Raw genomic sequence first — 27,061 nt, 5'->3', positions numbered from 1 at the left:
GATTGTGACTACAAAGGAAAAGTTTTTGAAGTTAATGGTGCTACTTCAGTGGACACATGGATGGTAAGAAAACAAACAGCCTTATTGCTGATCTGGAGAAAGTTTTAGGAATTAATCCAGAGGAAAGTTCCAATTCTATTTAGTTCTATGAAAGTTGAGAGAGCTAAAAAAGATGCAGAAAAAAAAAATAATGATAATAATAAAGCTAGTAGAGGTTGGTTCATAAGATTTAAGGAAAGAAGTCATCCCCATAACCTAAAGTACAAGGGGAACAGCAGATGCTGATGGAGAAGCTACAGCAAAGTATCCAGAAAATCTGGCTAATATAATTTATGGAAGTGACCACACTAGACAACAGATGATAAATGTAAGTAAAAAAAAATCTTCTGTTGGAAGAAGATGCCACCTTGCATAGCTAGAGAGGAGAAGTTAATGCCTGACTTTAAAACTTCAAAGCACAGGCTGACACTCCTGTTAGGGGCTAATGTAGCTGGTGATTTTAAGTTAAAGTCAATGTCATTTACCATTCTGAAAATTCTGGAACCTTTAAGAATTCTGCTAAATCTATTCTGCTTCTGCACTGCAAAGGCAGCAACAAAATCTGGATAGCAGCACAGATGTTTACAACATGGTTTCAATAAACTGTGGAAAATTCTGAAAGAGATAGGAATACCAGACCACCTGACCTGCCTCTTGAGAAACCTGTTTGCAGGTCAGGAAGCAACAGTTAGAACTGGACGTGGAACAACAAACTGATTCCAAATAGGAAAAGGAGTACATCAAGATTATCTATTGACACCCTGTTTATTTAACTTATATGCAGAACACATCATGAGAAACGCTGGGCTGGAGGAAACACAAACTGGAATCGAGATTGCCGGGAGAAATATTAATAACCTCAGATATGCAGATGACACCACCGTTATGGCAGAAAATGAAGAGGAACTAAAGAGCCTCTTGATGACAGTGAAAGAGGAGAGTGAAAAAGTTGGCTTAAAGCTTAACATTCAGAAAACTAGACAATTGCATCCGGTCCCATCACTTCATGGCAAATAGGTGGGGCAACAGTGGAAACAGTGGCTGACTTTATTTTTTCGGGTTGCAAAATCACTGCAGATGGTGATTGCAGCCATGAAATTAAAATACACTTACTCCTTGGAAGGAAAGTTATGACCAACCTAGACAGCATATTAAAAAGAAGAGACAATACTTTGCTAACAAAGGTCCATCTGGTCAAGGCTATGGTTTTTCCAGTGGTCATGTATGGATGTGGGAGTTGGACTGTTAAGAAAGCTGAGCGCCGAAAAGTTGATGCTTTTGAATTGTGGTGTTGAAGAAGACTCTTGAGAGTCCCTTGGACTGCAAGGAGATCCAACCAGTCCATCCTAAAGGAGATCAGTCCTGGGTGTTCATTGGAAGGACTGATGTTGAAGCTGAAACTCCAATATTTTGGCCACCTGATGTGAAGAGCTGACTCATTGGAAAAGACCCTGATGCTGGGAAAGATTGAGGGCAGGAGGAAAAGGGGACGACAGAGGATGAGATGGTTAAATGGCATCACCAACTCAATGGACGTGAGTTTGGGAAAACTCTGGGAGTTGGTGATGGACAGGGAGTCCTGGCATGCTGCGATTCATGGGGTTGCAAAGAGTCGGACATGACTGAGTGACTGACTGAACTGAATTTAATGGATATTTTAATCCTACTGTTGTGATCTACTGCTCAGAAGCTAAAATTAATTTCAAAATATTACTTCTCATTGACAATGCATCTAAGAGCTCGTCTGAGGTGTACTTTAATTAATTAATTAAATTAATGTTGCTTCCATGTTTTTTCCATGTCTACTAATATGATATCCATTTTGCAGTCTATGGATTAAGAGGTAATTTAAACTTTCAAGTCTCATTCATTAAGACACACATTTCGTAAGGCCATAGTTGCTATAGATAGTGATTCCTCTGATGGATCCATGCAAAGTCAACTGAAAACTTTCTGAAAAGGATTCATCATTCTAGATGCCACTAATAACATTTTTGATCACGAGTAGGGTCATAATAGCAACATTAACAAGAGTTAAGGTGGAGAAAATAAATGAAAACAGCAAAAAAAAAAAAAAATACTAGAATTATAAGTGCAGCATGAATATCTGACTGAATTGCTGCAATCTCATGATACAAATTGAAGGATGAAAAGCTGCCTCTTAAAAACAAAGATAGACTTCCCAGGTGGCGCTAGTGGTAAAGAATACCTGACAATGCAGGAGACCCAAGAGGTCAGAGTTCAATTCCTAGGTCAGGAAGATCCTCTGGTGTAGGGAATGTTGGTTCACTCCAGTATTATTGCCTGGAAATTTCCATAGACAGAGTAGCCCAGCAGGCTACAGTCCATGGGGTCACAAAGAGTCAGACACAATTGAGTGACTGCGCACAACAGCATGAACAAAGGAAGTAGCATGGAATCTATTATTGGTGAAGATGCTGGGGATATTATTGAAATGGCAACAGAATATTTAGTATATTATATAATCTTAGTTGATAAAGCAGTGATAGGCTTGAAGAAGGTTGACTCCATTTATGAAAGAAGTTCTAGTATAGGTAAAACACTATTAAAAACATTATATTCTACTGAAATAGTGTTGATTAAAGAAAGGGTCAATTTATGTAGAAAATTTTATTGCTGTCTTATTTTAAGAAATTTTCAGCAACCACTGTCCTAATCATTCAGCAGTCATCAACACAGAAGAAAGATAGTCCATTATCAAAATTATTGGGACTCGCTGAAATCTTAGATGATTTTTAGCACCTTTTAACCATAAGCATTTTTTAAATAAGGTGTGTACATTGTTTTTAAACATAATGTCATTGTGCACTTAGTAGACTACAGTATAGAGTAACCATAACTTTTATATCACTGGGGAGTAAAAAGAAAAAGTTGTGTGACTCACTTTATGGCGAAATTCACTTTATTGCAGTGGTCTAGAACAGAACACACAATGTCTTCAGGCATGCCTGCATTTCCATTTCTAAATTTGATATAAGAATAACATCTGAAAATTTAAAGATCTCTTACAAATTGAAAAGAAAAGGCAAGACCACCAGTGAAAAGCAAATGTCAACAGATATGGAAAGCTGGAGATATGAGGAAAATAATGGTAAGTTTAAATAATTTGATTGCTAATTTTATGTGTTGACTTGACTGGTCATGGAGTGCCCAGATTAAAGATTTTTTCTGGATGTGCCTATGAAAATGCTTCTCAATGAGATTAATATTTGAACTGGTGGACTCAATAGATTGCCTTCTCTATTATAAGTGGATATGATTCAATCTATTTATAAGCGGAATAGGACAGAAGCAGAGAAAAATGAATGAATTTTCTGCTTGTCTGCCCGAGTTGGGACTCATCTTTTCTGGCCCTTAGACTAGTATTCACATGATTGTTTCTCCTAGTTCAGGACTTCAGACATAGACTGAATTATACCACTGGCTTTCCTGGATCTCCAGATTTTAAATCAATATAGAAAACAAGCTTGTGTTTGCCACGGTGGAAAAAGTTGGGTAAATGGGCAAAATAAATGATAAGTGGTACAAACTTCCTGTTATAAAATGAATAAGTCACAAGGATGCAGTGCACAGCATGGGGAATATAATCAATAACACTGTGATAATTTTGGGTGGTGACAGATCTTACTAGACATCTAATTGTGCTGATCAGTTCATAATGTGTAAAGATGTTGAATCACTATGCTGTCTATGTGAAATTGATAACATGGTAAGTCAACTCTATTTCAATAAAAAATCTTAAAGGAAGCATAGTAATCTATGACATGTTTTGTTTGGCATTCTCCTTCTCACTCTTTGGAGTGCAGATGAAATGCCTGGTGGTTCAGAGTGATTTTTTCTTGTTGTTGTTGTTCATGAGAGAATGATAAAGAGAATTTCAGAGGCATTTGACAGCTTTGTGAAAATGAGTTAAATTGCCAACCTTCTGAAATCTTGTTGGTTGTTGATTACAGCAAACATAGTCCTTTCTGAAACAACAAACTAAGGGAGAATAAGATATGGTTTGGAAAGTCTAGCCTGGGATCAGCATATAGGAAGAATTGGAATTACTGAGCTTTACTATTTTATCACACTAAAATGAAAGTGCAGCAGTGGAAAGATTGTGTGTTTTGGAAACATAAATTGCATGTTCAAATCTCATTCTTTTCAATTACTGTCTAAGCAACCCCAAGAAAATCACATAAGCAACTTCTGCTTCCGTATCTTCATCCATATTATTAGAACATTATATCCTTACATCTTTGAGATTTAATAGAGATAATGCACTAAAGCTTTAGTTGTATCAAGGAAACAATTCAAAATGACCAAAATATTTGCCTTTGCACCTGGGTATAGGCCTTAGGTTAGTTATCTATGGTAGGATTCAGGCTGACAGTGATGCAGTGACCCTTTTCAAATCGTGCTGTAAAAGTTAAACCACCATATGTCATTACAGATGGTCTACTGGCAGGAGGGAGCTATGATATTTCAGATGACAAAATAGAGTCAAAAGCAATTTAAAGGGGTAACAAGAGGGTCTACAAATTTTGAAATAAAATCAAGTATAATTACTGCTAAAATATTTTGATCTGGATTTTAAAAGCGACACTTCAAGGTTAAAAAAGGAGAAATTCATTTGAAAAGTTTTGATATAAAAAGTCCACATTTTTACTGTCCATGATATCAGTTTAAATTAATAAAATGATGCATGTGAATGATGTAATTTCAAGGTGGCTAACTAAAGCTCCAAGATTTCTTCTTTTTGCTTTGAGAATCTTATAAAATGGTAATAAAATACGTACCTAGAAACAAATGAGAGAGATGTTAGATTGTCTGTGATTAAGAAATTTTTGCCTATTCATGGATAAAGTTGATTCAGGAAACTAGAGACCAGTACTGATAAGTGACAGTTGCAGTGGATGTAAGAGCTTCTCTGGGTGATCAGCAGAATAACAAAAATGATGGCACAAAATGAGGATGTGAGAATGGAAGCAGTAATAAGGGTTTAGTTGAAATACTCATTAAATTAATCCACCAGTCCCAAGTACTACATTATTCTCTGACCTCTACCATTTCCTCACCCATTCCTAAGAGGAATAAAAGATAACCATAGCGTTATTATACCATACATTATCAAATACAGGCTAATATTCAAAGAAAAAATGAATTAGAACTTTAAAAAGTGAAATTTGGATACCTAGAGAAAGGTATACCCGTGCTAGAATTAGGTCATCTTCAGTCTAAAGATGAGGTGTCTGCTTTTAATTTGAAATCAATATTTCCAAGTTCAAGCTTGATACAAATTCCAAGAAGCTACAATAAAATTTCCCTGTTATGGGAATATCTTGGAAAAAATAACCATAATTCCATGGATAGAATAGTATAGATTCAAATAAAGCAGGTATCTTAAAAATTAAAAATAAAGTATAACCAGTGCCATTTCAAAGTCTCTTTGTTCCTCTGTAGTTAAAAAATGTATGTTTTACCATGAAATAAGGGGAATATTTATATGTATTAGATATTATAATGTGAAAAAACATACAAATACAGTGCATTTCTGCTGAGTCGCTTTAATCATTGTCAACTCTTTGTGACCCTATAGACTGCAAGGACACTGGAGTTGGTTGCTATGCCCTCCTCCAGGATATCTTCCCAACCCAGGGATAGAACTCTCATCTCTTCCATCTCCTGCATATGTCAGGTGGGTTCTTTACCACTAGCATCACCTGAAAAGCCCACAAATGCAGTGTTGCTGTTCATTCGCCCAGTCATGTCCAACTCTTTGCAACCCCACAGATTGCAGTACATCAGGCTTCCCTGTCCTTCACCATCTCCCAGAGTTTGCTCAGACTCATGTCTATTGAGTCAGTGATGCCATCCCCAAAATCTCGTCCTCTGTCATCCCCTTCACCTCATGCCTTTGGTCTTTCGCAGCATCAGGGTCTTTTCCAACGAGTTGGCTTTTTGCATCAGGTGACCAGAGTATTGGAGCTTCAACTTCAGCATCAGTCCTTCCAGTAAATATTCAGGGATGATTGTCTTTAGGATTGTCTGGTTTGATCTCCTTGGAGTCCAAGGAACTCTCAAGAGTCTTCTCCAGCACCACAGTTCAAAGGCATCAATTATTTGATGCTCAGCCTTATTATTCAGCTCTCACATCTGTACATGCCTACTGGAAAAATCATAGCTTTGACTAAACGGACCTTTGTAGACAAAGTAATTCAGTACCTATATTTTTAAAAAAAAATGTCAATAACAGAGTTCTGCTTCAAGTAATGCTAGCTCATGTTAGATCAAGCCTGCAGTTACAAGTAATATTAATAAAACTGAACAAAATATTAAAATTAACCACATGAAGGCACTGGAAAGTTGCCAAAAGTGGGCAGAAACTGAAGGCAGTTGATGACTGAATGAGAGGCAATGTAATGACTAGGAATTGTGCTTTGAGACTTTTGTTCGGAAGATTCTCTTCAGGCTAGGTGGTTCAAGATGGTGTAAGGCTATGTAAAAATGAACTGAGGAATACAACTGGAGCTTTCAGAACACACAGAAAGTAAGACATTAATTTTAGAAGAAAAAAAACATGCAGAAAAGCAAACGCCCAAACCCTTGCGGACACTTCAGTGAGAAAACTTAAAGTTCTGAACTATCTATGCTTGGGGAAGTTGTAAGAACTTCCTGGGGATGAAAAAGCTGAAAGGCTAGAAATATTGAACAACTGTTACACAATATAGTTTATAACCTTGAGAGAAAAATGAATTTATTAATATGACACAAAAACCCTAAACTGAAGACAATATGTATGTGTCTTGTTGCTGTTTAGTCACTAAGTCGTGTCTGACTCTTTCAAGACTTCTCTGTCCATGGGATTTCTCAGGCAAGAATACTGGAGTGGGTTGCCACTTCCTTCTCCAGGTTATCTTCCTGACCTGGAGATTGAACCCATGTTTCCTGAGTCTCCTGCATTGACAGGTAGATTCTTTACCACTGAGCCACCAAGGAAGCCCATTTATGTTTTCATCTAATTTCAAATTGAAAATTTCTGTTTATCAAAATAAAACATAAGACTACAAAGACAACAGAAATTACTTTAATCCCATATATCTGAGAATATAATTAGCCAATGTCAATAATAAATAATCTGCATATCAGTGGCTTAAATGAAGTAGAAGTTTACTTCTTACTCAAGATTTAGGGATAAATAGAAAGTCCAGACCCAGGAGAGAGTTTTGCTTCATTCATCATTCATATATCCATGTGTCTTTTTGTGAGTCCTATTGTTTCAGTCTCATTACTTGCATGTTTTCCTACTCTGAAATATCAATATCGGGTGGTTCACGAGCACACATAGAAATCAGGAAAGAGCAGAAGAACCAATTCCTTTTAAGGAAACTATGTAGAAGTTGAGCACATCATTTGCATTTAAAATTCCCTGCCAAGATCTTATCCATCTGGCCATGATTCTTTGACATGGCATCTATCTTCCTTTATACATTTATATGATAATTTATTATTTAAAATAGAAAAGGAAAATGGATACTGGTGGAAATTTATCAGTGTTTGTCATAGTGGTGGGCTTTCAGATGTCATAATGTGATTGCCTTTTAATGTAATACACACTTATCAGAGATATGGGTTATAAAATAAAAATAATTTAAATTATATGCTTTACTTGCTTTATAATAATATTCCAAACCAATTATTATAAACCAATTCTACAAGCCTGGGAAGACTGTGATTTCTACTTGTTCAGTTCAGGAGGTTCTATGTATCCATAGTGTAAACCTTATTACTTCTATTTTTATAGTACATATTTTCTTAATGTTTCATATCTACTATTTATGAATAGTTAAGATATATTTTATGATAACATTTAAGATAACATTTTCTCTATTAATTTGTATGTTTCTGACATTAATATGAAGTTTTCATCACGAAATTGCAAGTTTGAACTGTAATAGCTTATTGTATAGGACTTGAATGACTTATTATCACAGAACAAAAATTTTTCATCCTAATAATCACTATCATTTTCAGTCTAAGTTGTAAGGTAGCTACAATAGTTTTTTTCTTTTATTTTCCTGGAAATATTTTTATATTTTCCTGGAAAATCTTTTTTTTCTATTTTTATCACTTTCATTTATTTTTATATGTTCCTTTTGCAAAAGCATAGCTGAATTTTTTATATGAAATCTGAAAAGCTCTTCTCTTAAATGACATTAAATGCAGTTTAATGTCTTATAAATAATGATTGTTTGATATTATGCATTCTAACTTTCCCTAATTTTTTTTCTTTTTTAATGCCTTCCTTTTTTACACCAGTTTTATTTCTATTTCCATTATTTTAATGGTTACTCTAATTTTTTTTACCATATATTTGCAGCAAAATCTAAGGTTAATCAGTATTTAACTTTTCTCCCAGCTAATACACGGATCTCAAAAGAAGTTGAAATTTTGTTTGTGCCTTTGAAGGTATTATTTTTCTCTAACTTTCATTGTGCTGATGTGAAATCTGTTGTCAGCATAAATATTAATCCTTCACTGGTTACCCATATTTAAGCTTCTTAAAACTCTTCTCTTTGTCTTTGGTGTTTTATAGTTTCATTGAATGTGTCTTTTGGTGGTGGATGTTTTTCAGTGTATTTATCTTATTTGTTTTATATTGATTTTTTTGACTGTACAAATGTATGTTAACTCATTTCTCTGAAAGACAGTTATTCATAACTCAGAACATTAATTCTTCTCATTGTCAACATCAACTCAAAAAGAGAGTACTCCTTCTGAATATCAGACGATATGTGCATGTATATTTGATAAGCAGACTTCTAATATACCACCCATCTTCTGACAATTAAGCCTTGTGTAATAGTAATTAAGTATGCCTTGATTCTAATAATTAGGCTTCCCTGGTGGCTCAGACGATAACGAGTCTGCCTGCAGTGCAGGAGACCCATGTTCGATCCCTGGGTCAGGAACATCTCCTAGAGAAGGGAATGACAACGCATTCTGGTATTCTTGTCTGGAAAATCCCATGGACGGAGGAGCCTGGCAAGCTATAGTCCATGGGGTTGCAAAGAGTCAGACATGACTGAGCAACTTCACTTTCTTTTCTTTCTTTCTTCTAATGATTTGCTTCTAATTAAGAGGATACAGTAAAGATAATGGGATATCACTTCTGTGAAAAAAGATTGTGACTTTGACCTTGTCAGCAGACAGTCTCTTGCTTTCTCACTGACACATTTTGATCACTCAAGCTGGCTAACCAGAGAGGTTCAGTAGCAAGGAACAGAGATAAACTTCTGACCAATGGCCACTGAGGAGCTGAGGCCCTTGGTACTAAGAACCTTCCGTCTTGCCAACAAACAAGTGAACTTGAAAGTGTATCTGTCCTGGTCAAATTTTGAGACAGCCTTGTTGACATATTAATGGTAGCTTGTAAAAGAAACTTATGACTGAGTTAAGTCTTGCTCAGACTCCTTATCCACAGAACTGTGAAATGATAAATGAATGCTGTGTGTAGCCAATAAAGTTAATTTGTTATCTAGCAATAGGAAACTGACTCAGCATATATATTTTGTCTTCTGTTTGTACCCAGCGTTCTTTTTGTGTCACTCTCCATACCTCTACTCCTCTAGAAAAAAAAAAAAAAAAAAAAACTGACATTTTCAGAGCTATCTACTCATTTAATAATTTTTCTCTCCACCGGAATTTAACAGGTATTTAAACCATTCCTAGAATTTTAAAATTTCAATGTGTGAAGTGTTCAGTTCCATATTTTCCACTTGTTTAATTTTGGTGGTATCTTTTCCTCACTAATACGTATTTTTAATAAACTTTTATATAGTAGCTTAAAATTCACAAAGTATGTGAAGAGAGAACACAGAGTTACCATATACCTGTGTCCAGTTTCCCTTATTACTACATTTTATATTGGTATGGTACACTTTTTTACTATTAATGAACCACATTTTTTATTATTAATGAACCAGTATTTAGATTCATTTACCAGTCAGGTGTTTTAGACTCTTCATGATAGTTTCTCAAGTATTCAGGTCTTGATGACTTGGAAGTCTAAGGAACACTAGTCAAATATTTGGTAGACTGTCCCTCAACTGAGGTTTTCCTGATTTTTTTCTTAAATTAGACTGAGGAAATGTGCTTTTAAGAGGAAAACAATATAAGTAAATACCATTTAATTTTTTCACATCAAGAGAATATACCATGGCCTAGACTTCTCACTTGGGATGTATAACTTGACCACCTATATTGAGAAAGTGATTATCAGTTATCTACACTCTAAAGTTACACTTTTCTCCCCATACTGCATACTATACTTTTAGGAAGGAAGTTGCCATGCCCAGCACACATTTATGGAAGCTGAAATTATACCACATTTATTTGATTTACACATATAAATTGGTTTAAATTATTCTATGAAATGGGATAGTTTTTTAATTTCCCTTACCTGTTGATTAATTCAATCATTACTTTATATCAGTACTGATTCATGTAGCATATTTATTCTCTCATTTAGATTTTAATTCAATAGCATTTTACTTATTGTATAGGTCAAAATATTCCAGCTTTGGCCACTGGAATCTCTTTCAGTTGACACATGTCCTCTTGACATATCTCTGTGATTGTATTTGGTTTGTTTGTTTCTTTTTTGAAATATAACTATCTGCATATGTAGTAAACAGTTTATATTGTTGTCTTCACCACCCTTATGGTAGAAAGCTAAGAGGAACTAAGGAGCCACTTGGTGAAAGTCAAAGAGGAGAGTGAAAAGCTGGCTTAAAACTCAACTTTCAGAAAACTAAGATTATGTCATCTGGTCCCATCACTTCATGACAATTAGATGGGGAAACAAAGGAAACAGTGAGAGATTTTATTTTCTTGGGCTCCAAAATTACTGCAGATGGTGACATCAGCCATGAAATTAAGATACTTTCTCCTTGGAAGAAAAGCTATAATCAACCTAGACAGCATATTAAAAAGCAAAGACATTACTTTACTGACAAAGGTCCATCTAGTCAAAGTTATGGTTTTTCCAGTAGTCATGTATGGATATGAGAATTGGACCATTAAGAGAGCTGAGTGCTGAAGAATTGATGCTTTTAAGCTGTGGTATTGGAGAAAACTTTTGAGAGTCCCTTGGACAGCAAGGAGATCAAGCCAGTCAATCCTAAAGGAAATCAACCCTAAATATTCATTGGAAGGACTGATGGTGAAGCTGAAGCTCCAATACTCTGGCCACCTGATGTGAAGAACTGACTCATTGGAAAATACCCTAATGCTGGGAAAGATTGAAGACAGAAGAAGGGGACAACAGAAGATGAGATGGTTGGATGCCATCACCAACTTGATGAACATGAGTTTGAGCAAGTTCCAGGAGTTGGTAATGGACAGGGAAATCCGGAGTGCTACAGTCTGTGGGGTCTTAAAGATTCAGACATGACTGAGAGACTGAACTGAATTGTTGTCTTCAATGGTAATCTTTTAACCATATGCATCTTTCTAACTTTCTTGACATCGAACATCAAGGTAACTATTAAACAGTGTCAACCTGAAAAGGTTTCCACTGGAGTTTCCCTAAGTATCATTATTTAATGTCAGCAACCTTAAATATCAGAATGAATAGTACTTGAAATTGATTAAATACATAGAAATATTTAAAATGTAAACAGACATTAAGATATACATGAACACATATAGAAAATCCTTGGTCATTTTGAACACTTACAGGGAAATAATCATAATTTCAAAAACTGTTAATTAAGGGAAAATATCAAGCATTTATTTTTATTGCCAATTGTACCTCAAGGAACTAAATAATAGATCAAGAGACTCACAATTGAAGATATACATCATCCAGTAAATAAATAAGTCTTGTGTAAATTTTAAAAATAGTCTCTTTAATTATATATATATGAGGGAGTTAAGTAATAATCATCATTGTTTGCTCCTATAAATACATTAATTATGCATCATCCCACATACATGAGAAAACTCATGATAGCCTACCATGGTATCCCTAATTAATACTTTAATAAAGACAAGGGATTCAAAAAATCTGGAGAAAGAAAGCCTAGATGCATATTCAGGAGCAACTCAGGCTTCAGTGCCATTTCTCAGTTGCACCAGATTTACTTCTTTAGATTATGAGTCAACAACATATATATGAGAAATTTTAGTCTCAGGGAAGTTAAGTTATATGTCTACTGATGAATCTTTTATAACTCTTTGGCCACAGAACCAAAATCAAGCTGCATAACCAGATAAACCATCACAGATCATCAATCTACACAAACCAATTTTCACTATAGGTAAACTGGCACACTGGCATAAAGTCCCTCCAGATGAGTATTGGGCATTACATAGTTTGACTATTTTCTAGCTAAGGCATTCCACCTAGCTAGGGCACTTCTTCTTGTGAGGATCAATGGTCTTTTTTTATGGCCCCAGGCATTCCTGGAGATAAATAGAGATTAAGGTTACTGCTGAGCAACTAAATGCTAACCCTATACATAGTCAAAAAAAGCACAACCAGATATTTAGTTCAGCTCAGTTCAGTTGCTCTGTCATGTCTGACTCTTTGCAACCCCATGAACTGCAGCATGCCAGGCCTCCCTATCCATCACCAACTCCTGGAGTCCACCCAAACCCATGTCCATTGGTCAGTGATGCTATCCAGCCATCACATCCTCTGTTGTCCCCTTCTCCTCCTGCCCTCAATCTTTCCCAGCATCAGGGGCTTTTCCAATGAGTCAGTCCTAGGCATCAGGTGGCCAAAGTATTGGAGCTTCAGCTTCAGCATCAGTCTTTCCAATGAATATTTAGGACTGATTTCCTTTAGGATGGACTGGCTGGATCTCCTTGCAGTCCAAGGGACTCTCAAGAGTCTTCTCCAACACCACAGTGCAAAAGCATCAATTCTTCGGTGCTCAGCTTTCTTCACAGTTCAACTCTCACACCCATACATGACCACTGGAAAAAACCATAGCCTTGACTAGATGAATCTTTGTTCATAAAGTGATGTCTCTGCTTTTTAATATGCTGTCTAGGTTGGTCATAACTTTCCTTCCAAGGAGTAAGTCTCTTAATTTCATGGCTGCAACCACCATCTGCAGTGATTTTGGAGCCCAGAAAAATAAAGTCAGCCACTGTTTCCACTATTTCCCTATCAATTTGCCATGAAGTGATGGGACAGGGTGCCATGATTTTAGTTTTCTGAATGTTGAGCTTTAAGCCAACTTTTTCACTCTCCTCTTTCACTGTCATCAAGAGGCTCTTTAGTTCTTCATTTTCTGCCATAAGGTTGGTGTCATCTGCATATCTGAAGTTATTGATATTTCTCCCAGCAATCTTGATTCCAGCTTGTGCTTCTTCCAGTCCAGCGTTTCTCATGATGTACTCTGCATATAAGTTAAATAAGCAGATATTATGTATCTCATATTACACAATATATGCAATATTCATACAAATGAAAGGAAGGAAGGATGGAAGAAGGAAAAAGTAGAGAAAGAAAAAAGAGAAGAAATAAAGAAGGAAAGAAGGGAAGAAATAGGCATATTTAACAAAATTTTAATGTATACTCCAGTTTAAATGAACACAGAAGGTGCACATATAGAGTCAATAATATTGAGATTAAAGAACCTCTGGAAAACAGATGATCTAATTTCTCCAAATGTGACAGTAAGAAAAACAGAGTAGAAAAACAGAGATTAAACTGGTTTAAGGGACTTGTAAGCCAATTGCAACATGGAGAATGTATTTAGATCATGAATCAGACAAATAAGCTCTGAAAATATTAGACATTTGGAATAATTTGAACACTGAGTAGATATGTAATGGTATCACAAAATTATTGCTATTTTTTTGTTGTGTTACTGGTATGGTTATTTTTAAGTGTCCTTATTAAATAGTTACAGATAGAACTATATAAAGTTTGAGATTTTGAAATAATAATCCAGTAGCATTGTTAGAGTCCAAGGAAGGTTTGTAATCCTAGGGAGACCATATAATTTATCATCCAATCCAGAACATTTTTGAAAGTGAAAGGAGTTTTTAGGAATTTTTCTGGGACAACATGCATAAACCTAATATGTCTATCTATGGGCTGTTTGGCTTCCTTAGTAGTTCATGGGGTAAGGAATCTGCCTGCAATTCAGGAAACCCCAGTTTGATGCCTGAGTTGGGAAGATCCCTGGAGAAGTGATAGACTACCCACTTCAGTATTCTTGGGCTTACCTCATGACTCAGATGGTAAAGAATTCACCTGCCATGAGTGAGACCTGGATTCGATCCCTGAGTTGATAAGATCCCCTGGAGGAGGACATGGCAACCCATTCCAGTATTCTTGCCTGGACAATTCCCATAGACAGAGGAGCCTGGAGGGCTACAGTTCATGGGGTCACAAAGAGTCAGACTCAACTGAGCAGCTAAGTATAGCACAGCACACACGAACTGTTTACCCATTCCATATCCACATGTCTATTCAAGTGGATAGACTAAATATAACATCTTCTATACAACAGAATAAATTCATATCTGTTAGTCTAGATTTGCCCAAGTTCATATCCATTGTCCAGTGTCCATACACATGACTTTGGCAAACTCCAGAAGATGGTGAGGGACAGGGAGACCTGGCATGCTGCAACCCATGGGGTCATGAAGAGTTGGGCACAATGGTTGATTGAACAACAACAATAAAGCCTAGATTTAATTAGAATATTTATGACAAGGACAAGGAGAAAGTCACACTGAAAAGAAAGTGAAGAGTATTCTGGCAAATGATGTAGAGAAACAAAAACATTGAGAGAAAAAATGAAATATTATTTTTCACAGATTACTTGATCATCATCCAACATATTCACCTGTGCTTAAAACAAAAATTAAATATGCAATACTCTTGGAAAACAAATATTGCTGTAATATCTCATTATTTGTTTGTTTAATATGTGGTTTGCTATGGAAACTCTGCACAATTTCTTCTGGGGATTCCAGTACAAAGCCAACAATATTGTGCAGAAGGTATACTCCAAAAGACATTCTATTTCACATTCCTGGTTCAACTCTTTAGAAAGAATTTTGGTCAGTTGTGACAGGAAGTTCAGGACAGGTGGGGGTGTTTGATGTAGAAATTATCTATTATTGCTATCCATTAAAATATATCTAATATCATATTGAAACTCTGTTTTATCATCATTACTTTGAGCATAAATCCTTAAATATATAATTTTAAATATAATCTACTAAAAATAATCAACATATTTAGGTGAGTTTATATTTTACAGAGTATTTTCATGTGTTGGTCAGTATTTCAGCTTATTATTATTCAGTCACATATTTAAATTTAGCTTGCTTTATATGAAAAAAAAGTTTCATTGCAAATATGTACAAATACTGTTGCTGCTGTTCAGTTGCTAAGTCGTATCTGACCCTTTGTGACCCCATGGACTGCAGCATGCCAGGTCCCTCTAGCCTCCACTATCTCCTGGAATTTACTCAAATGCATGTCCATTGAGTCAGTTGTGCTATCTAACTATCTCATCCTCTGCTGCCCACATTTTTTTTTGCCTTCAACCCTTCTCTGCATCACTTTTTTTTTTTTTTTTTTTTTTTTTGGTAATGCAATTCACCTATTACATTTTTAGAGGTGTTGTTGCCATTTTTTTCTTTTAACACTGAGGTTTGCTCATTTTCTCTATTTTTGAAGTTGATAATCAGGTGACATCCTGCCACATAAAGAGCACATGATGCAGACTAGTCAATTACAGTTTTCCATCCCATAAACTAAGATATTTATATTCAGAGATATTTAACATATGAATAAGAAATCTCAGCAAGTTTTCACTGATGGTTTTGTGATCTCGGAGAGTGAGATTCTTCTTTTGATTCTGATCTAACCAAGAGGAGGAAATGCAAATAATCCTTGTTATCACATATAATGGAATTATCTAAGGATGGACTACACAAAAGAAAAATAAACTGTTAAATAATAAACAAGATATTGTATCATAAGACTATCAGCTTTTGATAGACCACTGAAAACTGGTGGACACAATAAACTATATATCAACTTCAACTGTTATGTTAATAAACTTTTATGTTTAAACTGGTTTGGGTTTGGTTTCTACAGTCTCTGAGTCCTGCCTGATTTAATGGACAAGAAGACCAAGTTGGGGCCATTTGTGGAATAGATTTCTAGAGCACTTTCCCGTGAACATAACCACACTGATCTTGATTTTTTTTATAGGTTTTCCCGATTATTAAAGTACTCAGTCATATATTTTTCATAGCAAAGACCATTGCCCTTGTCTCGTATCAGTTAGCTCAGTTCAGTCGCTCAGTCATGTCCGACTCTTTGCGACCCCATGAATCGCAGCACTCCAGGCCTCCCTGTCCATCACCAGCTCCCGGAGTTTACTCAAACTCATGTCCATCGAGTCGATGATGCCATCCAGCCATCTCATCCTCTGTCGTCCCCTTCTCCTCCAACCCCCAATACCTCCCAGCATCAGGGTCTTTTCCAATGGGTCAACTCTTCACATGAGGTGGCCGAAGTATTGGAGTTTCAGCTTCAGAATCAGTCCTTCAAATGAACACCTGGGATTGATCTCCTTTAGGATGGACTGGTTGGATCTCCTGGCAGTCCAAGGGACTGTCAAGAGTCTTCTCCAACACCACAGTTCAAAAGCATCAATTCTTCGGCACTCAGTTTTCTTCTCTGTTCAACTCTCATATTCATACATGACCACCGGAAAACAACTGCCTTGACTAGATGAACCTTTGTTGGCAAAGTAATGTCTCTGCTTTTTAATATTTTGTCTAGGTTGGTCATAACTTTCCTTCTAGGGAGTAAGTGTCTTTTATTTTCATGGTTGCAATCACCATTTGCAGTGATTTTGGAGCCAAAAAAAATGAAGTCTGAGACTGCTTACACTGTTTCCTCATCTATTTCCCATGAAGTGATGGGACCAGATGCCATGATCTTAGTTTTCTGATTGTTGAGCTTTAAGCCAACTTTTCCACTCTCCTCTTTCACTTTCATCAAGAGGCTTTTTAGTTCCTCTTCACTTTCTGCCCTAAGAGTGGTGTCATCTCATATTTGAGATAATTGATATTTCTCCCGGCAGTCTTGATTCCAGCTTATGCTTCTTCCAGCCTAGCGTTTCTCATGATGTACTCTGCATATAAGTTAAATAAGCAGGGTGACAATATAGAACCTTGACGTACTCCTTTTCCTATTTGGAACCAGTCTGTTTTTCCATGTCCAGTTCTAATTGTTGCTTCCTGACATGCATACAGGTTTCTCAAGGGGTGGGTCAGTTGGTCTGGTATTGCCATCTCTTTCAGAATTTTCCACAGTTTATTGTGATCCACACAGTCAAAGGCTTGGACATAGTCAATAAAGCAGAAATAGATGGATTTTTTTTTTCTGGAAATATCTTGCTTTTTTGATGATCCACCGGTTGTTGGCAATTTGATCTCTGCTTCTGTTTCCTTTTCTAAAACCAACTTGAACATCTGGAAGTTCACAGTTCATGTATTGCTGAAATCTGGCTTGGAGAATTTTGAGCATTACTTTACTAGTGTGTGAGATGAGTGCAATTGTGTGGTAGTTTCAGCATTCTTTGGGATTCCCTTTCTTTGGGATTGGAATGAAAACTGATCTTTTCCAGTCCTGTGGTCACTGTTGAGTTTCCAAATTTGCTGGCACATTGAGTGCAGCACTTTCACAGCATCATCATTCAGAATTTGAAATAGCTGAACTGGAATTTCATCACCTCCACTAGCTTTATTCGTAGTGATGTTTTCTAAGGCCCACCTGACTTCATATTCCAGGATATCTGGATCTAGGTAAGTGATCAAACCATCGTGATTATCTGGATCGTGAAGATCTTTTTTGTACAGTCTTTCTGTGTATTCTTGCTACCCCTTCTTAATATCTTCTTCTTCTGTTAGATCCATACCATTTCTGTCCTTTATAGAACCCATCTTTGCATGAAATGTTCCCTTGGTATGTCTAATTTTCTTGAAGAGACCTCTAGTCTTTCCCATTCTATTGTTTTTCTCTATTTCTTTGCACTGATTGCTGAGGAAGGCTTTCTTATCTCTCCTTGCTATTTTTTGGAACTCTGCATTCAAATGGGAATATCTTTCCTTTTCTCCTTTGCCTTTGCTTCTCTTCTTTTCACAGCTATTTATAAGGCTTCCTCAGACAACCATTTTGTCTTTTTGCATTTCTTTTCCATGGGGATCGTCTTGATCCCTGTCGCCTGTACAATCTCAAGAACCTCTGTCCATAGTTCATCAGTCACTCTGTCTATCAGATCTAGTCCCTTAAATCTATTTCTCACTTCCACTGTATAGTCATAAGGGATTTGATTTAGGTCATACCTGAATGGTCTAGTGGTTTTCCCTACTTTCTTCAATTTATGTCTGAATTTGGCAATAAGGAGTTCATGATCTGAGCCACAGTCAGCTCCTGGTCTTGTTTTTGCTGACTGTATAGAGCTTCTCCATCTTTGACTGCAAAGAATATAATCAATCTGATTTTGGTGTTGACCACATGGTGATGCCCATGTGTAAAGTCTTCTCTTGTGTTGTTGGAAGAGCGTGTTTGCTATAACCAGTGTGTTCTCTTGGCAAAACTCTATTAGCCTTTGTCCTGCTTCATTCCGTACTCCAAGGCCAAATTTGCCTGTTACTCCAGGTGTTTCTTGACTTCCTAACTTTTCATTCCATTCTGACAGAATGTGGTCCACTGGAGAAGGGAGTGGAAAACTACTTCTTGTCTTGAGAACCCCATAAACAGTATGAAAAGGCAAAATGATAGGATACTGAAAAAGGAACTCCCCAGGTCAGTAGGTGCCCAATATGCTACTGGAGATCAGAGGAGAAATAACTCCAGAAAGAATGAAGAGATGGAGCCAAGCAAAATCAATACCCAGTTGTGGATGTGACTGGTGATAGAAGCAAGGTCCAATCCTGTAAAGAGCAATGTTGCATAGGAACCTGGAATGTTAGGTCCGTGGATCAAGGCAAATTGGAAGTGATCAAGCAGGAGATGGCAAGAGTGAATGTCTACATTCTGGGAATCAGCGAACTAAAATGGATTGGAATGGGTGTCTTTAACTCAGATGACCATTATATCTACTACTGTGGGCAGGAATTCCTTAGAAGAAATGAAGTAGCCATCATGATCAACAAAAGATTCCAAAATGCAGTCCTTGGATGCAATCTCAAAAATGGCAGAATGATCTCTGTTGATTTCCAAGGCAAACCATTCAATATCATGATAATACAAGCCTATGCCCCTACCAGTAATGCTGAAGAAGCTGAAGTTGAATGGTTTTATGAAGACCTACAAGACTTTTTATAACTAACACCCGAAAAAGACATCCTTGTCTGGTATAGCAGGGCTTAAAATATTATTCATCCCTCACCATCCAAATCTACCTTTTCTATCATTACCAATTATTCAAGACCTATAATTATCCTTTCTTTCACAGAAATCCTCATCAAATGGTGATTTCTCCATCCTTGTCCTTTAGTGATGAATGGACTCTAACCCTTCACCTCATGCACACATCCTTTCCCCCACTTTCTGGTGTTAATTCCTTTAAAAAATCTAAAGCCCTCAACATCAAGTGGGCCTGTGACTCTCATCTAACTCACAGAATATCTCAGAGGTAATGAGGTGTCAGTCCTGTGATTACATTACTTTATAACAAAACTCTGTCTTGCTTCCATACTCCTGTTACAGACTCCTTGCTGCTAGTTGAAGTAAGGGTTAATGCTGGGAATTAATCAACATTTCTGAAATGGAACTTCAGAAATCTCTAAGAGTTGAAGACAGACTCTACCCGAGACACTGCAAGAAGTTGAAGCTTTTGCGCACACACTTGCAATAAAATAAACCCTGCAAGCAACAGAGTGAGCTTGGAAGTAGATTTTTCCTGAATGGAACTATTAGTTGAGACTATAGATTTGCAATTTTTTGATTATAGCACTCTGATAAGCTAAGCAGAGGATCTATTTAAGCCTTAACTGATAAAAACTATGAAATAACAAATGTATGGTATTTTAAGCTTTTGTGCTTGCTGTAATAATATTACTCAGCAATATATGATTATTATACTTCCTGTAGAATATATTGTTATTTCAACCAAATTTTCAGTTAATAATGTATGTGTTGGCATTTATTGATGTATTAGACTTCCTTTTGCCAATGTTTAATTCTGATCTATTAAATTTCTCTGCTCCTAGAAAACAATGTAAATTTTCAACAAGAAAAAGATGTATCTGCTACTTATTAAATTGTGATGAAGTCTCTAAGTGATAGCTTTATATTGTAATGAGGACTTACATGATTCTGCAATAAATTGTCATTTCACATATAAGAGCTATAAAAGATGAAACAGCTTGATATTAAAAGAATGCTTTCTTTTAATTTTTAGTTTAAAAGTAAAATTTGAAGTGTTTCATGAGAAACTTTGATTTGTGATGAAAAATTACATCTTCCTTATACAATAAAGTTGTTCAGTTCAGTTCAGTCACTCAGTTGTGTCCAACTCTTTGCAGCCCCATGGATGCAGCACGCCAGGCTTCCCTGTTCATCATCAACTCCTGGAGTTTACTCATGTCTGTCGAGTCAGTGATGCCAACCCACCATATCATCCTCTATCATCCCCTTATCCTCCTGCCTTCAATCTTTCCCAGCACCAGGGTATTTTCCAAGGAGTCAGTTCTTCCCTTCAGGTGGTCAAAGTATTGGAGCTTCAGCTTCAGTATCAGTCCTTCCAATGAATATTCAGGACTGATTTCCTTTAGGATGGACTGGTCTGATCTCCTTGCAGTTCAAGGGACTCTCAAGAGCTTTCTCCAACATCACAGTTCAAAAGGATCAATTCTTTATATTCCAACTCTCACATTCACACATGACTGTTGGAAAAACCATAGCTTTGAGTAGACAGAACTTTGTTGGCAAAGTAATGCCTTTGCTTTTTAATATGCTGTCTAGGTTGGTCATAGTTTTTCTTCTGAGGAGCAAGCATCTTTTAATTTTATGGCTGATGTCACCATCTGCACTGATTTTGGAGCCCAAGAAAATAAAATCTCTTACTCTTTCCATTTTTTTTTTTTTTTTTTTTTTTTTGTCCATCTATGTGCCATGAAATGATGGGACCAGATGCCATGATCTTAGTTTTCTGAATGTTGAGTTTTAACCAACTTTTTCACTCTCCTCTTTCACTTTCATCAAGAGGCTCTTTAGTTCTCTTTCTCTTTCTGCCATAAGGGTGGTGTCATCTGCATATCTGAGGTTATTGATATTTCTCCCAGCAATCTTGATTCCAGATTGTACTTCATCCAGTCCAGCATTTTGCATGATGTACTCTGCATATAAGTTAAACTAGAAGATTGGCAATATACAACCTTGACTTACTTCTTTCCCAATTTGGAACCAGTTGTTCTATGTCCAGTTCTAACTGTTGTTTCTTGACATGCATACAAATTTCTCAGGAGGCAGGTAAGGTGGTCTGGTATTCCCATCTCTTAAGAGTTTTCCAGTTTGTTGTGATCCACACAGTCAAAGTCTTTGGCGTAGTCAATAAAACAGAAGTAGAAGTTTTTCTGGAACTCTTTTGCTTTTTCGATGATCCAAGGGATGTTGGCAATTCAATCTCTGGCTTTTCTAAATCCAGCTTGAACATTTGGAAATTCCCAGTTCATGTATTGTTGAAGAGTGTTAGCAGAAGTCTAATATAGATTAGACTATATAATATATATAACCTATATGATATACAACCTATATAATATAGGTTATATATATATATATAACCTATATCATATATATATATATATATATATATATATGAATACAATAGAAAGTTGCATTTGTGATTAGGTTATTTTACTTGGCCCAATTGTCCTCTTAAAAGGGGAATTGGTTATCCTAAGTGGATTGTCCCAACCAAATATCCCTGTGACAGAATTCTAAAGTGCCCCCAGTCTGACTGGTAGGAGAGTAAGGAAAGGTGTCAAGAACCAGGGGATCTCAGGTGACTGTGGAGAAGCAGGCCAGGATTGAGCCCTGGCCAGCCTTCGCAGGGCAAAAGCCCAATCCCATGGGAATTTGGGATGCTTGAAGAAACAGGGAGAATCCTCAGATAAGGGAGTCACATCTAGAAACCCTGCCTGCTTGAGGCCCCCTGTCTCCCAGACCCAGATATGATAATAAGGGTTCTGGCTCAATCTACCTTACAGGCAGCTCAATCAGAGGTTAGGTGAAACTGAGTGTTACAGTGGGATAAGTGTGGCAGCAAGCTGAGAGCAAGATATGTTGACATGGGCTCTGATCCAAATGGTAATGACTGTACTAGACTGGCCTAAGGTAGTGTGGGCACAGGGCAGCACATACCTCAAGTAAAGGTCTCAAGAGATGTGAGTGGCTCCGAACTGATAGCCAGAAAGAAAATGGGTGTATTAACGTTGCAATTTGCAAACAGCTGAAATTTGCTGACAACCTGGAAGTTGATTCTTCCTCAGAGCATCCAGATGAGAACTCAACCCAGCCAACAATTTGGTTTCAGCATTAGAAGACAATGAGATGACAACCCAGCTCTGCTGTGCCCAGATTTCTGATCTACAGAACTGTGAAGTAATAAGTGAGTGTTTATTTTTTAAGCCACTAACTTTGTGGTAATATTTTACACAATCATACAGCAGGAAAGTTGAAGAGATGTATATTCCCACACACAAGAGGGAGTTAGGTCAGATGGAAAGAGAAAGAGAAATGGAATCCGAGAATGCTTACTAAGAAAAAAATGACAGTATTGGTTTGATGATGGAAAGACATTGAGACTAAATTTGTCTGAACATCATGGAAAAGTTCATTCAGAGAGACAAAGTTATACATATCTGCTATGAAAAGAGAAAAAGGTTGCTGCTTTCAATGCATTGTCTCATGAATAAATAGAAATACACAAGTTGAAATAAAAGTGATAAGAATGTGGCTAAAATTGTTTGAACTCTTCTTCAATTTTGACTTTTAGTCATTCCTTTCTCCACATTCCCACAAAGATTAAGTATATCCTTGCTTTCCAGCTGGCCCTTAACCATCTTGTAGAGATACTGACATGGAATATAAATGATATTTCACATCAAAGCCATCCATTAGTATATTTTAGCTGTTGTGTTTCCAATAAATGTTTGCACATCAGTGTTAGAGACCAATAACTGGTAAATGAAATAAGTTCATTGGGGAAACTTTACATTTGCTAGGACAAAATGCCTTAAATCTCAAGCTATTAATCATGCTTTTTTAATCCTTGAAACAGTCTATCTGGGTAAGAATTTTTGATGAGAGAAAATATTCCCTGGGTATCTCACATCTACCTAATCTTGTCAGCAGAGACATTGACATTTTTTCTCCTAGCTGTCTTTTTAAGAATGCTTAAAGGGTCAACAATTCTGGGAGATTGTGATAATGTCTCTTTTCAGAGTAAAGGGTGAGGATCTTTGCTGTCTAATATGAGAAATACAATATTTCCCTCTAGGGAAAGTTTAGGCAATTTTGCCTAAAGCTAATTATAAAAGATGAGCTCCCTTACTTCTGGATTCCCTGAGTTGTGAAGAAAAGTCCCTGCATTTGAGGTTTCTATCCGTCACCCTCCTGGGACTCAGAAGCAGAAGATATCAATGTAAATGTGAAGTCCCTGATGCATGGTGTGCTATGAGTAATGAAGCCTCTTTGTTTCTGACCCACAAGTATCATGTCTTCTGCCAGTATTCATGAAAATGTGGAAAGCTAATTTGGTTCTCCAGCAACCAGGGTAAGTTATAAACCATTTATAATCTTTGACAGAATTATTTAATTATTTAACTTTTAAATTGCACAAAGTAAGAAACTCTGAGACAGAACATAACAAAAGTTTATAAAACAAAAACAAGTATTTTAGGCCACAAAAGGAAGCTAAGTGACTTATCAGCTACAATGACTGGGATGCCATATTAAGACAACTGGTCTGATTGAGAAACTAAACCCAAAGAAGCTCAGCATACCAAAAAAAAAAAAAAAAAAAGTAATTTCAACTAGAAATTTACACGAGTGCATTGATTACCTTCAGGGCCTTTGCTAAATGCCACAATATTTTCTGACAAGCTTAATTTTTTTTTTTTGTTAGACAGTGTCTCATTAATCCCTGATAGTAAGAAAAATCACTATAGTCCCATTGACTGAGAAAATTAGCTCAGGTCTGTAGATTGCTCTAAGTCCCTTCAACCAAAAATTGCTATTCAAATAGATGAGAGTTAGTCTGCAATATTTTTTTTTGCTTATTTTTAATAGAGTGAAGAGAATTAATAAAAACAAAATGTATTAACTCCAGAGCCCCACTTGAATATTTGGTAGCAATTGGATCACTTTTATGAATGAGAAAGCAAAAGGGAACATGCGCATTGAAATGTTAAGATGAAAAAAAATGATTCAATGGTTCAAGTGATTAAGAATTCAGGAAAGGTAAATTATATTTCAAACTAGAAGACTTACGGATTTCCCTGATGACTCAGGTGGTAAAGAATCTGGTATACTTGATCTTTCATTGCAGTGCAGAGACTTCTCTCTAGTTGGAGCAATGGGGCTCAAGAGCACATGACCTTAGTTGCCTGTGGTTTATGAGATCTTAGTTCTCAGACTAGAGATATAAATCACCTTCCCTGCATTGGAAGGTGAATTCTTAACCATTGGATCACCAGAGAAGTTCCAGTTACTTGAGATTCTGTTCATTTCCCCAAAGTTTATTTTTCTTCAGATTAATGTTTCTATACTTCTATTAAACTTATCCAATAAATTTTTAATTTGACTATTTATATTTTGCTCCTAGAATTTCTATTTGAGTTTTCTTTATAGTTTCCATTTCTATAAATTCTTAATCTTAGTATTTGGCAAAATCATGTTTCTTTTAAGTTCTTGATAATGTATAAAATAGCTGTGCTATTCTACACTAATTCCAACATCCTGTTATCTCAATGTCAGTTGTTATGAATTGCTTATTTTCTTGCTTCATTATCTGTCTATGTGCATGCTAAGTCACTTCCTGTTTTGCTTGATTCTGTGACCCAATGCACCATAGCCTGCCACACTCTTCTGTCCATGGGATTTTCCAGGCAAGAATGCTGAAGTCAGCTGTCATGCCCTCCTCAAGGGGATGTTCCCAACCTAAGCATTGAACCCAAGTCTCTTACAATTCCTGCATTGGCAGGTGGGTACTTCACCACTAGCACTACTTGGGAAACTTCCTTATAATAAAGATTAATTCATACAGGGTATTATATTTTACACTTTTCTATAATTACATATGATAAGAGGACAAATCTTTTACATTGCATTTCTATGTATAAGTAAGGAAGTCCTAGAATCTAGAAAACTGGATTTTTAAGGAAATGCCTTTGGTATTTAACTACTGACAAGACCTTTTGAAATATTAAAACACCATACCCAACCAGTATGTGCAATTACATAAATGTGCCAATGAGACAGATCTGATGAATTTTAACATATGACTATTTACCTACCTGCAATATTGACATCTCATCACAATGTTTTAGTCTTTTTATATAACCCAAAGAACCAAATGCATTTCTAGCTCATTTCAGATGTTTTTTAACTTTTTTATGATACTTAAACACATAAAATAATATACCAGCTAGGCTAGAAGTGTTTATACATATTTGCTGGTTATATATATGTGTATGTATATATATATATATATATATATATATATATATATATATATATATTCTTTTTATTCTGATTGAAAGTTCTTGAAGTATATTGGGTTTAGAACATTCTTTAAATATTGGCTTCTTTGTTGTTAGTGTATAAAAATGCAAGAGATTTTGTATCAATTTTGTATCCTGAAAATCTACCATATTCATTGAGGAGCACTAGTGCTTTTGTGGTAGCATTTTCAGGATTTTCTATGTATAATATCATGTCATCTGTAAACAGTGGCAGTTTTAGTTCTTTTCCAAATTGAACTCCATTTATTTCTTTTGAATCATCTCTGATTGTCATGGCTAGGACTTCCAAAACTATATTGCATAATAGTGGTGAGAATGGACATCTTTATCACGGTCCTGATCTTAGAGGAAATGCTTTCAGTTTTTTCACCACTGAGAATGATGTTTGCTATGAATTTGTTATATATAACCTTTATTATTAAAGATCAGAAAGAAAATTAAGGAAACAATGCCATTTTTCATCACAACAAAAGAATAAAATACCTGAAAGAAACCCATCTAAGGAGGCAAAAGACTTGTGGTCAGAAACCTATAAGATACCGAAAAAAGAAATCACAGATGACATAAACAGATGGAGAAATATACCATGTTCTCAGAAGGAAAGAATCAACATTGTGAAAATTGTTGTACTATCCAAACCAATCTACAGATTCAATTCAATAATATCAAATTGCCATTGGCATTTTTCACAGAATTAGAACAACAACAAAAAAATGTTGCAATTTGTGTGGATGCACAAAAGACCATGAATAGCCAAAGTGGTCATGAGATAGAAAAACAGAGAGAGGGAATCAGGGTCCCTGACTTCAGAATATATTGCAAAGCTATAGTAATCATGACAGTATGGCACTGGCACAAAAACAGAAATATAGATCAATGGAACAGGATAGAAAGCCCAGAGATAAACCCATCTGCCTATAGTCATCTAGTCTATGACAAAGGAGGCAAGAATATGCAATGGAGAAAAGGCAGTCTCTTCAATAAGTGGCGTTGGAAAAACTGGAAAGCCACATGTAAATGGATGAAATTGGAACACTCCCCAATATCATATAGAAAATAAATTACAAATGGGTTATAGACCTAAATGTAAGGCCAGATAGTATAAAATATAGACTAAACACTCTGATATTAATCACAGCAAGATCTCTTATGATCCATCTCTCAGTGTAAAGAAAACAAAAACAAAAATAAACAATTAGAATCTAATTAAGCT

Source organism: Muntiacus reevesi, chromosome 3, assembly GCF_963930625.1.
Source record: "Muntiacus reevesi chromosome 3, mMunRee1.1, whole genome shotgun sequence".
Taxonomy (NCBI): domain Eukaryota; kingdom Metazoa; phylum Chordata; class Mammalia; order Artiodactyla; family Cervidae; genus Muntiacus; species Muntiacus reevesi.
The sequence above is the reverse complement of the archived record's forward strand: the minus strand, read 5'-3'. Positions refer to the sequence as shown.